Raw genomic sequence first — 15,570 nt, 5'->3', positions numbered from 1 at the left:
TATTTACATTTGTATTCGTATAAAAGTGGAAAAAGTTGTAAAGTTTTTATTATGTACAGTTTTTATTGCGCTTTTAATTTTAAAATAAGTGTTTATGAATAAACTATTTTGCTAAGGAGGTCCCCACACTGGGTCTCAAACTCTAGTCTCCTAGATCATAGACAACTGCACTGACTACTGAGCTAATACGAAGTGCATCACAAATGCAATGACAGAGACAGCACAGTGTGTAAGAATTTCCTCACTTAACACTTTTCATTTATTGCCTGTTTTTTTTTTTTTACAACCTTTGTGGAAAGGAGAAGGGGAACAACTGGTCCCTTGACAGCACTTCGCTCATGTCAGCAGCTCAGCTTTATCTCTAGAGAACACCCCCAACTCCTGGAGTGATGTCCAAATAAAGAAATGTGTGTCATGTAGCAGGTGGATGTGACTCTCCTCATTGAGACCTGCTGATTGACGTAACAGCAGAGCAGAGGAGAGAGAGTGAGATAGCAATGTAACCGACCTGTGCACTGGTATTTAACATGTTTTTTTTTCGTCCTGAAAACAAATAAAATAATAATAAAAGTATTTGTATGAAATACATTAAATAAATCTGTGCTTTGCCGAATAACACATTTGTATTTGGGCCCACCACTATTGGTTAGCACGTTGCATTTACATTTTATGGTTAATTGTGATAATGCTAATCCTAATTTTCGCTAGCCAAAAACAGGCTTAAGACCATTAAAACAAAATGTACTTACCAGAAAAATTGAACATCCGATTCTTTATAGGTTTTTTTAATACAACCAAATGCTGAACAAGACCAAAATGCCACAATTAACTTTCATGAACTGAAAACACACTGGAATAGTGGCGGCTACAGCCATGCCTATAATCTGTCAATCTGGGGTTACGCCATGATTACATTACCCAACCAACATTGTTACCATGGTGGCAACTTGTCAATCACAATGTAGCCACGCATGTACCGCTTTATCATCTATTTTACTCTAAATGGGACCGTAATTTACAAAATGAACATCATGCTATATTCAAGAAGAATTGAAACTAGTGATTGAGACCATAAACGCATTAGGAAAGTGTTTACTGAGGTAATAAATCAAGTGAGAAGTAGGGTCATTTTCTCATAGACTTCTATACAATCTGACTTCTTTTTGGAGCCAGTGGAGTCGCCCCCTGTTGGCCATCAGAGAGAATGCAGGTTTAAGGCACTTCAGCATTGGCTTCACTTTTAAGACCCAGAGCTACTCGCTTGGTTCCCACCAATATATGTATATTTACGGTGGTATTATTATTATGAAGAAGAAGAACATAAATAAAAAATACATAAGATCAAAGTTGTAATGAGCCATTATTATCCTTTAAAACTACCTCAGTCTTGTTGGCTTTGATACAGGACTTACCCTTACAACTGTTCCACTCCTCTCATGCACTCTGACAGATGTAATTGACTCTAACATCAGAAGCTAACAAGGTAAGCCTGGTTGGTGGTGGACCGTCTCTAATCTGTTGTGTTTGCTGCTCTCTGGTTGTGAGGTTAAAGAAGGGAGAAGAGAGAATTACTAGATTTGCCATCAGAAAATCCATGTAGGGTTTGCACAAGCAACAGAGCACAAATCCAACTAATGCATGTTATAGGACCTTTCTGTTCCCTCCTTTGGGGATTAGAGAGTCTACCTCTGAGGGGCAATGTAAGATGAGTGTGACACACATCACAGATACACACACGTATGCAGACACATACAGGCACTCAGACATCAGATAAATCCATAGCGCATGTGTATGTGTGTGTCTTATATTTGAAAATCCCAAACTAGGATCAATGTCAGAATGACTGACACAGTTGGGGGCTTTGGTATGATAACAGTTGTGTCATCCTATACATCTCAATAAACCCCAGACTCAGTCATACACACCAGCTGCAGGCAAGATACAGAAACTCTCTCACACACACACACACACACACACATATAGAGAAGCAGGGAGAGCAAGGGAGAGAATCACAATGAAACACAGTGAGAGACAGACACATAAATAGACATTGTCTTTTATTAGATTCAATAGTGCAGTAAATGGGGAGGTGTGGTCAGACATTTGTGATGGCTGTCTGTTCAGGTAACCCCAGCCACTCCATGGACATCTGATTGTTTAAATTGGCACTGCAGATATCACATTGGGATAAAAGTGTCATCTGAATTGTGCTGGGTCTTGTAAAGATGTCTGTCATCCATATTGCTGCTTTGAGACAAAAGGATTAAGAGTCTAAAATTGAAATAGGAGGCATAGTTGTGTTCTTGCTGTTCTGCTTTGCATCAAAATGCATACATTGACAAATAACGTGTGCGAAATATTTAATCAATAAAACGATAGTGAAAGAAAAGGGGAGGAAAATATGCAACAAAAACTACTCACCCACCAAAAGAGATTGACAAACCTGGAGTCCATCCTGCAGACACAAACAGCAATAAAGTTTATTGTTTTATGGCCACAGCTATCATAGATCTCAGGTCATCAGGCAGTTTGTTCCAGGAAACAGGACAAAAGTAACTAAAGGCACCCTCATCAGAACTGGATCTTATTCTTGGTACAGTTAGACAAGCACCATTAAGTTCTTCATACAATGTTTTTAAAGTTGATTCTGTGTTATACTTGGAGCCAGTGATGTGATTTAAGTACTGGAAAAATATGTTCAGCTTTGCGTGTAAGCATGAGGAGTCAGTGTGCTGCATTGAGTGAGCTGAAACCTTGCTATTTCAGCAAAGAGAGCTTTACAGTAATCTAAGTTGAGATTAATGCATGAACCAATTTCTCGGAAATATAAATCCTCTAACTTTTTAATATGTTTTATTCAAGTGATAAAAAGCTGCCCTACTTATCTTGCTGTTGTGACTTTTCAAAGTTGAGAATCCAAACAATTCCAAGGTCCTTTAAAGGATAAGACTCAAACTGTATAAAATACCATTTATACTATTAACAAGTATTGCCTTTGTAGTCACATCCAAATATTGCTTATGCCTCTGTGACATACTGTAGACCTCTATTGTTATCCAAAACCTATTGAAATCACATGAAAGCATGATGTTCCATTTGGATGACACATACTTTCATGATAGAAAACATGTCAGTGGTATAATTCAGAATAACATCCAATAATATGGTGACATGGGCTGACATTTAAAAAAAAATGTGGTGCAAAGTTTAAAGTAAGAGAGAGACAAAATAAGAGAAGAGTGAGAGAAAATTAAAGAACATAATCTCCCACTTACAAGTGAGAAGTTGAATTCATGAGAAATAAGCATATCCTATTGTGAGGAAGCCTAATCAGAGTGGCTAGGAAGGTGATAGGAGGAGACTTGTTGAATGTGTATTTATTCTTTGCAAAACAAGTGTCTCAAAAAAGTAATGAATACAAGCAAATAAGTCTTAACTGTCTTAACTCAGGATAACTTAAATTTAGGCCTGTTCACATCCACAATTATCTATAACTCAAGAGACTCAGGACTTAAATTAATAAACAATAAGTTAACTTGTGTGTCTTGATTAAACCAGAAATACAGATGTAAATGTAACAACAATGCTAAACACAAACAAAAACTGGGATAGTATGTGGAAATAATTCTACATATAGCTACTAGCTAAACACTCAAATGACAAATATGGAAAGGAATACAAAGTGTAATGGGGACAAATGATGTAGTCTCACTCACTTTGTCACACCTATCTTTACTTACTCTTTAGTCAGTATGTTCCCTGACTTTGTCACTTTCTCTAATTTTCTCCTGTTACACTGCATTTTACTACACTACACGATGCCGTCTTGAAAGCAGCTGACTCAAGAGAATTGTGGGAAATGAAGGCAAATTCATTGTGCTTTGTACTTTGTAATTACCACTTGAGGCCACAGTGGCCACTGTTAAGCAAAAGTTAAGTCACTTTGAACATTTTCAACAGTTGTCCAAGTGATTGTACTTTGCCCTCACTTGCAGATCCTCATATGAGATTTTATGCATTTAGATTTTAAGATGTCAGAGTATGACTGTGCACTTTCTTCCGTGCATCTGTCTGCGTGCCTGTGATTTTGTTTTAGCATATCTGTGTGTGTGTGTGTGTGTATATATATATATATATTTGTGCTAATCTCGACCCTACTAGTGAGCAGTCAGACAACAAACACCACATCCTGAAGCCAGGCGCCTGTCCAACAAACCAACAAAACTCTAAACCCTTCAAAACAACCCAAAAATGGATTGAGAGATTAAGAATCCTCATCTCCAAGCAGCTTTCACACGTTCCAAAATGCCCTTGGTATTAGAGAGCAATCTGCAAATATGACCCTAAAAAGCCCTGGGTGTATACAGCTGCAAATGCAGCCAAAACACATATGCTGTTTTTGCCAGTCAGGCTCTATAACTGCTTAAATTTATTCTGAACAGACACACATATTATATGTGCTAAACTGAACAAGGAGGTTGATTCATATGTTGGTGCACATTCACTAATTCATTACTCAACCTTTTGGGCAGTGGTTCTCAACCTGGGGGTCAAGAACCCCCAAGGGGTCGCAAGATAAATCTGAGAAGTCACGTCATGATCAACAGGATATGAAAACAGAAAAAAAAAATTCAGCCACACACATTTTTTCATTTTCCTCTAATCTTTGCTCTTTTTCTTCTAAATTACTGCTAATTTTTTTAAGTTTTTGGTGGAGCTACACAGAACCTGCACTGTAAGCAACTAGATTTTAAGACCAAAAAAGTTGGAATCCTGCTTTAGGGCACAGAGTGAATACATCAGGTGACCAAATGGAGATACTGTTAGGTTTTGTGACCCCCAAACACTACAAAGAAGGTTAGATTAGAAAGGTTAAATGGTTGAATTTAGATATATAGGTTGATCAGTTTACCCATATCATGTGCCATTTTATTATGTAAATTCAGTGTTAAGCTAATTTTTTTTAAAAACTCCATAACTACTGCAATACTTGAGTGAAAGTGGTGAAATGATGGTTCTGTAAACGCTGCACTTGTAGAATTAACGGTGCCATAAAATAGCAGTCAGATAAGGACACAGCTCTGACCAAAGCTTTCTGCCCTCTGGCGGTGTCAAACATCAGCTTGGCACCACATGGAGCTGGGATTTAGAATCACTAGTAACTGGCTCTGGACCTCTGAGAAATCCTTCGGAAAGGCAGCCGAATGTGGAACAAGTGGATTTAGTGGATTCAGCGATTTAGCACATACCACTTATGGCAGTGATAGAGTCCTGGTCTTCATGGTCTTGCCCTTTACAGTGGAGATCTATGTAGGTTTCACTGCCCTCCCTGCTCACACTGCACTTTGCTCCGACTTCAAGTGTCAGACAGGAATCAATGTAATAGACTCTCAAGCTTTCCGGGCCCCAACACCAACAAAACTCTGGGCCAGTGTGAGCCCAGTGTCTGACTGGAGTAGGATCCTGCTTCATGTAGTGTACCAGTGTGTGTAATCAAGTGTTGTTGTGAGAGAGGGAACGACAGGCAATTTAGGAATGATTAAAAGCCACTAAATCACCCTGTCACTGTACTATATATGAGTGTGCTGTAAATCTGTGTATGTGCTTGCTTGTTTCTTGGTACGTTTTTTCCCTGCAAAGTTGCCTTTCATCACAACAGCTCGCTTGGACGAGCAGCCATAACTCACTGAAAGTGGCCGCCAGACGGAGAACATGATTTCCTGTCTAAATTAATGGGATAGATTGGACACCAGAGTTGGCATCGAGCAAGTAAACATTACACGCACACTCAGAAACTTGCATCAGTTATCTCTGTCATTCTTGCATACATATTTTCCATCTCTATCCCTCGCCCTGCCTCTCCTCCTTTTGTTTTTACCTTTTAACAGAGAAAAGAAACTGCACTCACATCCCCATTTTCCATCACATAAATACATGAAATATAAAGAGACAGACGGTCCAAACTCTGCGGTGTGCTGTCACAGTGATGCAGGTGTGTGACTTTGCAGTGGCAGAGTCGGGACGCAGTCACAATGTTACTCAGCTCCCTGGGGTAGGGGTTGAAGGGGGAGATCCCTGTACCTGCTGCTGCACAGACACATTGCACCAGCCTGACTGCCATTAGCTGCCCCCAAATCCCCCACCCCAACTCCAGTGGCTCCTCCTGTTAGAAACTGGCAGAGGTTATGCATCCGGACTGATGCTCAGGCGACTTAATTAATTGGCAAAAGGTGCATCAGCCTGCAGAGAAAAGCTACAGAGGTACAGGGTTATGAGCTACTAAAAGCTAAAGAAAACTGATTACAAAGTGCATACCCCATCATTTCATTTCATCTGGGCAAATTGTAATAGAGTTGGTGGATGTGTTGTGAAATTAATAAGGAACCATATTATATGACCTTTTGAAAAGGAGGAAAAGGTTATCTGAGAAAGACAAGCAGCTGTTTACATCTTACTTTTCAGCAACTCCCTGCTGCATGATGTTAAATGTTACCCTGCACTGCCCTCTGCTGGTACACCCAAGTCTCTCTGGACAGAGTAGGATGATAATCATATGTGAGTATTTGCTAAAAAAGCAGTCATAACAAAACATTTTAATTTTCACATACAGATATATAGACATACAGCTTCTGGCTGTGCCTCTAAGTTAGTGATTGTGCCATAAAGTGACTTTGCTTTCAAAACTATCAGGCTTTACCAGTCATCTGACTTCTCTCCATGTTGCACATTAAACATCACTTCCTCCTGTCCAACTGCTGCAACCAGACATTCTCACCTCTCCCCAGCATGACTCACCATGTAGTACTTATACATGCACAGCAATGGGAAAGACAGGGATACACATAAACACACACACATGCACACGCACACACTCCCTGGTTATAGAAGGTGACATTCACCAAGCTGCTCGCCAAATCACCAGGCAAGCCAGGGTGGTCACGGCTGACTGCACAAGGGCGCAATTAACTTCGGGAGCCTCCTGACAGTTCTACTACTGTATGTGTTTATTTGTGAGTGTCCTGAAAACATTTTTACACTGCTGTTCAAAGTTTGCACATCAAATTGACTCTCATTGAAGAAAATAAAACAGCCTGGTTTTATTAAATGGATCAACATGCACTTTAAAAGCAGGTTTTCACACATGTGTGCAGGCATACACATACGCATATGTGTGGTTTGGTGTGTGGGTCTGTTACAAATCAGGTTTGTCATCTGGTCAGATAGGCAGGTGTCCCTTCCAATGTCACAGACTCTCTGAGGCTCAGAGCTGACAGGCCTCTTCATTAGCAGGTCGATTAACATTTCCCAGACAACATCTGGAGGACACACCAGCCACCTAGTCGCTATTACACACCTCTTAACTTTCCCTCTCCTCAGAATAACATCAAAAACTATGTAACTGCAGTCTAATGACTCCATCTTCAACTTGTTCTGAATGTCAAACTGCATTAAAGCATATAATTGAATGCTGTGGGGCAAAGTACCCAGTAGCAACTTAAGAACAACCATCAGAAATGTTAGCTTTGGACTTTATATCAATCAGTCTGCAGTCTTTTATATATATATGCACATTATTCTCCGTCCCTCCTGCTGCTTTGTGTTTAGATCTCATCATCAGCTTTTTTCTGTTTCTTACGGCTTCTCATCAATACCTTATCTGTCTCTTGTGGCCTTCTCTCACCGCTACTTGGAAACTCATCTTTACAAGATTGATCTGAGCCAAACAGAGAGCAACGGCACTATTGCCACTCAGTGTAGTGCTGGAGGCACACAGGCGTTTGCAAAACTGTGGGCACAAACACAATGTGTTGACATTGATACATTCACATGGGATCACAGAAATACGAGAAAAGAAATGAGGAAAACAACTCTATTTATTCTCAACTGACCCAGCCACAGCCAAAGGCAGACTCTTCACATCACAATTTTTTTTTCTACCAACTCAGTTGACAGGTGAGGCTGTCTTTTTGTGATTTCTTGATGGATTTTTCTTTCTTTTGTTTTATTTATTTATTTCTATAATCACAGAAACAAAGACGTGAGCATGAAGCAAGGGAGACTGATTGTGTGGTTGACAGGAAACTAGAGAGTTAGAAGACACATTGACAGGTGAAATGATTTTCATATAGAAAAGACACTGCTACTTGATAATATGAATGTTGAATCTGTTTCAGAGTTTGCCTTGGTCCAGTAAAAGGCTGGTTGTTGTTTGTAGTGAAGAAGGACATGAAAGAAGATTTTATGGGTCCGTGCATAAATAATTTGAACAACCAGTCTGGCAGTGAAATGTCTTTCTATGCTTTGGCTGATATGACCTTCTTTTAGATACAGCTCCAGCAGGATTGTGGCCTTGGTTGTAAAGATGTCACCCATGTACATGGAGCTGATGGTATTTGATAATGTTGTACCTTTCACCTGCAGTCTGTCTCACTGTGCCTGAATCAGCAGGCAGAGAAGACACTTTTCTCTCCATTTGCAGGCTTGTACTCTGTTACTGATGTTTTTACTTTGGTTGATTTTATCAATCGTGATAAATCCTGTTATCATCCTCTGATACCACTGGGACTAGCTGGGAGATATGACAAATATTTATAATACATTACTTTTATTGGGGTTCACCGTTTTCACAAGGAGGCATGATCACATGCAGTATTCACATGCTGGTTTTGTGTGTGTGTGTGTGTCAGAGAAAGAGATTATTCTAAAATTTTTAGTTTTGCAGTACTTCAGAGCGCAATTCAGTTATTCATTCACAACCTAACTGAATACAATCTGCCTTTTGACTTCTGTTTTTATTTAAATTCAATTAGTCTGAAACTTTATCTAAATATTTTTTACTTTTTTCCAGTTTGTACTGTTGTGTAAAAAAGGCTGGTTTAATTTGATTATTTCAATGTGTTAATGTTGAGATAAACAGTATGTTGTATAATTGAGATATTTTCCGCCATATTGCCTGGCCTTACCACACATAATTTATGCTTTACTGACACAGGAATTACCTATAATCTTGAATATGAGCTTTTTCAGTCTTTGTTAACATTTGAGTGAGCGCCTTTTGAAGACTGTTATATTGTATATCCATTTGAAGATTGTAGATAAGATTGTAACATTTCCACACTCTGTCAATCAATGGGATTTAACCATTTCATGCACTTTCCTAGTAGTTCTCTTTTTACTTTATATAACATTTCTGGTCCTAAATAAAGTCCTCACATGAAACTGACTGACGCAAGAAACGGACAACAGCGATTACAGCCTGGTGTCGATGACTAAAGGTCGGCAGGTATTATTCTCTGACTTCAGATCTATTTGTCAGGTTTATCAGCAAATAGACCAAAGTTAAAAAGACTGTACTGTGAAACATGATGCAGTATAAAACTTGGTTGTCAAAGTGACAAAATGCATGGCCTTGACATTTGACCCCAAGCAAGTATTATTCACATGGTTGGGCAGGGTGGGTGAAAGATAAAAGCCAGAAAGAGGCTACGCCTAGATGAACCCACGTAACCAACAGATCAATAATAATAATCACGAATGAAAAATGTCATGATTGATGTATACTTTTTCCTTAAAAAAAAAAAAAAAAAAGATCATATGGTCCTATCTGAGCTAAGACCACTCATGAATTTATATCCATTTGCCACCCCTTTGGACTTCTGGTGTCAATTTTCTTACGGGGACATTTAATTAATGGGTGGCCCTTTTCACAGTTTGATATGTCACAGTAGGAAAAGTTAAAAGTGATGATGGCTAAATTCATGGCATACTGTCCCAGCTAATTGGGACACTTGAATAGAACAGAGTCATTGTTAAGGTTATTAGTAGCACCTGTGCTTTTTCTACAATGACAAGTCAAAATGTCTGCTGTGAAAAGGCCCCTTTAACAGCATGCCGTATTTCACATCACTCAGACGGGAATATCTGGTAAAAATACTTGTGTCTTTTATCATCATTTCTTGTCGTTGCTCTTCTTTCAGTCGTTGCCTTTGTTTGGAAGGAATAAAACACGTGGCCTCTACAGTACATCAAGTTATTTGACCTAAACCAACTTTCAGACCCTATCTGTGAAAAGAGAGAACAAAAAACATATTCAATCAAAGTTGGAGGTGGACATGGGGTCTCTACATGATTACATGAGAATGTGAAAGACTTTCTTCTTTTATTCCCATTGATAACTCCAACACTGATACACACAATGATTTCCAGTAAATCCAACATTGTTTCAACTCACCCAACATTTACTCAGGTGAGATCTTTTATTTAAATTTAATTTCCAAGTAATCCAATATCATAAGAGTGCTCTTTTAATAATTGATAATTAATATGAAGATGAAATTACATGTGGTATATAGACAGTAAACGCTCTTTTGGGAAACACACACCTGCTACCTATGAGTGTTACCAAGTAGGCTACACTAAAGGTAATTTAAGGTAATGGTCACTACACTACATAGACAATTCAGTAGCAGTACAGAAGTAGAAGTGATCCGACTGGACCAGATTTGGACTGATTGTCACGTTATTATGTTACGTAATTGCTTGTTACGTAACAATGTTTTTCACTGCAGTCCGGCCAGCCTCCACCTCGACAAAGACGGTCAAACTAGCTGAACTTCTTTTGCGGTACGTATATATACCAGACATTACGGTAAGAGCGTGTAAGAACTGATGTCAAAACTACAGTCATGCTCCGGTGAACATGATTTCACATTCATTCAGTAAATCAGTCAGTCAATCAATAATAAATAAATAAATAAACAAACATGAATTAATACTAAATAATAAATGAAATTGATAATAAAAATAATAATAATTACCGCCTGCAAACTGTATTTAGGGCTCTGTCATTTCAATTGTGTGAGTAATTAGTAAAACTCGGTAATAATGAATACATTTCCAAAGACCAATCTGAGTTTTAAGCACCAAAATGACAGACACTCATTGAGTAACTTCCTGTTTCCACAGACCAGTTTCACTTCATGATAGCAGAACACCTCAGGGTTTAATTTCTCATTTAGAGCCCTCTAAAATGTGTAATGTCATGTTCATACCTAGCCCCATATTGTTTGTTATACTATAACAACATCCTTTATTATTACAGGGACACAGATAGGAGGTGGAGTATGTCAGTGTGAAGCGTTACATGTGACACATGTCTGAGTAACAGGAATCACTGGGGAGTGAACTGGTTCGCCAACTGTTTGACCAAAAGTAACAGTGAGGAAACCTGAAACGCCCAAGTTGCAATAAAGAGTGATTATTTTTGTATTACTGTCTTGCACCCTTGAAATGTAAGTTCTTGGTTTTTCAGCAGAAGTAAGTGCTGAGTGCATTTTAAAGTAAGAATACGTTTCATGTAGGTGTATTGATAACTTTTAATCATTGTGCTTCCTTGTGAACACCAAACTTTTTTTTTCCAATATGTGCTTATTGGCTTTTAACATTTCTTTATTTGTTTTGTTTTGTTTTGTTTTGTTTTGTTTTTTAGATCTAATGTATTTCAGTTGAACTTTTGAATTCACAACACACAAATGTTTTCCTATTTGGTTATTGTCATGCAAGTGAGCGTGAATGTTAGGCAACGGAGAAATGCAGACAACCAAGGCAGACTGGGACAGTTCAATAATTTATTGCTGAGGAGTGATGACAAGGATGAAAAGGGATTTAAGGGCACAAGCAACAGTTCCAGCTGTCTGCCCCGGCTTGTTCCAGGTCCTCAGCGTCCTGTGTCATGGAACCATCATTCACATTTGTCACATTGGATTTATAAAATGACAAGGTGGAAATCTCACAGATGATTCTCAGGGTACTCTCACAAATTTAGACCTGTCAGTATTTTTGAACAAATGTTGCCCACTACGCAACTACAGTATATATACTTATTATTATTATTACTTATTACTATACTAATTTTCATGAATATTAACAGTGAACAAATTTAGTTTACTGTCAATATATCAATGTATCTAAATACTCAGCTTCACAGTTTACATTTTCTACTACTGTTCATCTTCAAATTCTGCTTTCACAGCACCTGCAAAAGCTACTACAAATGTTACTATCTTACAGTTTAAAGGCAATGGAACTAATATGATATGCAGCCTTTATCCCAGTTTAATCCAAGCCTATTTGTGCATTGCCCCCCTCAAATAAATGGAATAATAGTAAACCAAAAAAAAAAAAAAAACAACAACAAACAAAAGCAAAAAATCTTAACCAGTTTGTCACTGGAGGCCCAGATCCTGGAGGCGTTTCCATGGAACACGTGGCACAGTTATTGACCAGATTGAACACTTAAAATATAAGTGCAAATTAAAACCTTCAGCCCAGGTTGTGCATTAGCTGAACAACTAGCTTCCAGTACTTTTAGTAACTACTGCAAAGACTGCATTAGTTTCTGTTTTCTTTTCTTATTGAACAACAAATATCTATAAGTTCAAATAATTTCAAAACACACCATTTCAAGTTGTTCCAGTAATCATTTAAATCAGCCCTGGCTTCTTGTTCATTCCCACTCTGCTGTCGTGCTGCACCTCACCTCTGCCTCTCTGCACCGCTCCCCAGCTTAACATCCATTAGCCTTCTCCATTCACCTGCTCACCTGCTACACTTACCTCATAGATCACTTAGTATATAAACCCGTCTGTCGTTAGAATTTGGCAAAGTGGTTTACCTCTGTGTAATTCCAGCCTTTTTGGACATGTTCTACTGTCTACATGTCTACTGTTTTATGATCCTTGACTTCTCTGTGGATTTCTTTATTTTTGGCTCCTGTTTTTGGTACATTTGCCTGGATTGTTTGTTTTCTCTGGCTTTCAACTAGACTGTGTACAGGCTTTTGGATTTTTGGCCATTGGACTGTGTAGACAAAAATGTATTACCTAACAGTTTGTTTTCTTTTATCCTAATATTGTCTTTTCTGTGTCCTGATTAAGTTCCTGCTTTTTTTGTATGACATTAAGCTCTGTGCTGAGACAAAATATTTTACACTGATTAACAGATCTCTGTGTGTAAACTCTACTTATCCAGACTTTGACAAGCTTTCTTGAATTTTCATGCGACTTAAATTTATCAGACACCTTCCAACGCAGACAGAGATATTACACTGGCACAGGTGTTGAAGGGATTAGCCAAATAGATTGAATCAGATTGTACTGTTAATTAGCCTGTCCAGGATTTCCTGAGTTCTATCCACATTTGTTGTCACTCAGACCTCTTGATCAGCCCAGCCCACAACCCGCTGTTTTAGGCTTGACTTAATGTAATAGTATTAAACCTTGTTCTGACTGTTTATCTTCAGAAGAGATTTCATGATTACTGTGAACTCTCTCGCCGCTGCTCGGTGAAATGCTCATCATTACCATCTGTTTTCCTCTGAAGCTTAAGTAATGATTATTTTCTTCAAATTGGAACCTGAGTTTTCTTCTACAACTGATTTGCCTTATATCTGCCCGCTGCCTTGTGTGTTTGAGTCCTGACAAAGCTGCATTTAGGTAAGTATTCCTCCACACCACACACAAACACTATCCTTACAAACCTGATGCATTTAGTATCTGTAAAACCATTGTTTTTCTCTCATTTCCTTTTTGGATTCCCCAAAGCCGATGACTAGAACAGCTGGAAATGCCTTTATCACTGCTCTTGCCATCTAAACAAACAAATATTCAGAACATCACGTGTGCCTGACTGTTGCACAGTGCAGCTGTTCTAAGGCAGAATGACATTAACCAAAATAACTCTTATTCACTCATTCACAACTGTTCTTGTATCTGATTATCATATAGCAAAATATAATTGCACAGGTAAAACTAAGTTTAACAAAGACATGGACTTAATTTACAGACAACTGTGTGTACATTCAAAAGAACTTACCATAATGACAATGACACCACAGCTACTGTCATCCCACTGAACTGGATGGCTCAGAACTTCTTTACATTTTATGTCCACCCACTCCATTTTTCATGGCACTTTCTCCTTATTTTCAGGTACTCACTGTATGTGATTTATGATGACAAAGTTAATAAACTTTGGAACAAAGCAGACAAAGTTTGCTACATATGATCCAAATTGTAACTGGATCCAAACCATATTCTTATGCATATTACATTATGATTGATATTTAAAATGCACCCAAATAATCTTCTCAAACTCTTGAGTTCTCTCCTAAGTCCATATCTTCATTCTCCCCATCCTACAAGCACAAAGGATCACCTATTACCTGTTGAACAACCCTGAATGTAAACAAATGATCATTTATTTTGCTATGATACAAACTCTTTGTCATATTTTTGTGAATGAATGAATGAATGAAGTGTGAATTTATAAATGCAAAAACCAAGCATACCAGCAGTGGATTTGTCATTTGAAAACATAAAAACATAAAATACCAACTATATCTCTAAATTCCATGACTGTAAGCATAGCTATTGGGTTGCTACTGGGTGTACCTCACGTGTGCATGCTCATCACTGAAAGCTCTTCTTTACCACCCTCCTACTGAGGAGGGCCCCACCTATACATCCACACCTTGCACATAAGTGCCGTGCCAATATTGTTCTGCTCCCCAAAGCAACTTCAACTTCAAATTCAGGGAGCAGTTGGGGCCCCCCACCCTAACAGGCTCTGTCTACACTCCTTGAATCTGGAGACACAAATTGTATCTCACATTATATTTCATGAAGGGCTTCACCCTTTAGGGCTCTCACTATTGGTATAAAGGTTGAAGCTGGATGTTGGTGAATGTCCCACTGGCTCACTGGGACCATAAACATAACACCTCCAGCAGCCCATAAGGGAGGCACACACCTGACATGTGCACCTACCTACAGTCACACTGAACAGCACACAACCATTAAAACAAATAGCCCTAAATGATGTAATGCTGATTGATTAAATGAATAAATACCTGATTCGTCTGGCTCCAAGGTTATATTGGTGGTCTGCGGTCATTCTGAAGTTTCTAAATGACAGTCTGAGGTGGTGTACTGTCATTTTGAAATCAGATCGGTCTTTGGAAATTTAGTCTTTATCATTAACTAGGTTATCACTAACCTAATATTATTCACAAACCTGTGGTGACTGCAACTATAATTACTCTGTTTGTTTCTTTGTGTCTCCACACCCTGAAGAAGGCTTTAGGTGTTTTAATTACTTTAGCCCACTGAAATAAAGGCCTTTTATTTTTAAACCTACCTTGAGTGCCTGGACCTGGATTTTTTCTGCCATTTTTTTGGTCGTAATTTTCTTCAGCTCTTCTTAATTATTCACATAATTGGAATGACAATGCCTCAATTTTTCTCTAAAATACAGTTTGCATGCTGTATTTATTATTATTTTTTAATTATTATTATTGTATTTATCATTTCATTTTATTCATTTTGTTTTATTTACTCATTCATTTATTCATTCATTCATTCTTTATTGACAGACTGAATGACTGACTGATTTATTGAATGAATGTGAAATCATGTCCACGTTTCCTTTCTTTGGAAATCAGTTTTTACACGCTTTTACCGTCTGGTATATACACCTACCGCCAAACAACTTTGGTTTAGTTTGACTGGCCTG

The 15,570-nt window shown here is 38.3% G+C and overlaps 1 long non-coding RNA gene across 1 annotated transcript; it reads right to left on the bottom strand.

Moving 5' to 3' along the window:
- Positions 1-2,060: 2,060 nt before the first annotated feature.
- On the bottom strand, positions 2,061-3,910 carry LOC122981878. The gene is made up of 3 exons (XR_006403354.1): positions 3,741-3,910; positions 2,422-2,455; positions 2,061-2,271 (listed from the first exon to the last, which is right to left on the bottom strand). It is a non-coding gene; the product is annotated as an uncharacterized LOC122981878 (long non-coding RNA).
- Between the last annotated feature and the right edge of the window lie 11,660 nt (positions 3,911-15,570).

The sequence above is a fragment of the Thunnus albacares genome, chromosome 5, assembly GCF_914725855.1.
Source record: "Thunnus albacares chromosome 5, fThuAlb1.1, whole genome shotgun sequence".
Taxonomy (NCBI): Eukaryota; Metazoa; Chordata; class Actinopteri; order Scombriformes; family Scombridae; genus Thunnus; species Thunnus albacares.
This window is presented reverse-complemented; position numbering and strand designations above follow the sequence as displayed.